Source organism: Vombatus ursinus, unplaced genomic scaffold (genome assembly GCF_900497805.2).
Source record: "Vombatus ursinus unplaced genomic scaffold, bare-nosed wombat genome assembly UNPS02014922.1, whole genome shotgun sequence".
Taxonomy (NCBI): Eukaryota; Metazoa; Chordata; class Mammalia; order Diprotodontia; family Vombatidae; genus Vombatus; species Vombatus ursinus.
In genome coordinates, this window is record NW_020954700.1 from 12,342 (window position 1) to 12,978 (window position 637).

Consider the following 637-nt stretch of genomic DNA (forward strand, 5'->3'; position numbering starts at 1 on the left):
TGGTAAAAAAAAGATTTATTTAATTTTAATACTTTCATTACTACAATATTTGAAGACATAGACTTTCTTTAATAACCTTAATGTTTCTCTAGTTTTTTTTCTATTGAAAAATGTAGCTGATAATTCTCTTCCCCAACAGTAACCCCTATTCACTTTTCCTCAAGTCCTTTGAGTTAATACAGCTTCAAAGAATACCATTTCCCAATGGTATCCATTCAATGTTCAAGTGGACTTAGGGGAGATTTTATTTTGTTTGCTTTGTATTAATTCTCTAATGTTTTCTCTTAAATAGACAGCCATAGAAAAAACTTCATTTTCTTGAAAACTCAGCTTAGTTGTCACCTCTTGAAGGAATTACTTTCTTTTTACTTCAGTTGCTAATTTTCTCCCCTCATCCTCTGTTTCGATCTATTTTTTTTCTGTTGTAAACTTTATGTTCAGTGGATATTTACATTATTTACCATTAAAACAATTTAAGCTCTTCTATTTTTTAATCTTTTTGATCAAAGAAACCAATGAATGAATGTATGGATGAATGGATGGATGAATAGATGGATGAATGAAATACAGATGACGAGAAATGGATGGACATATTAAGGAATGAATCTCCTTGTGACTATTGCCTCACACTACGTAT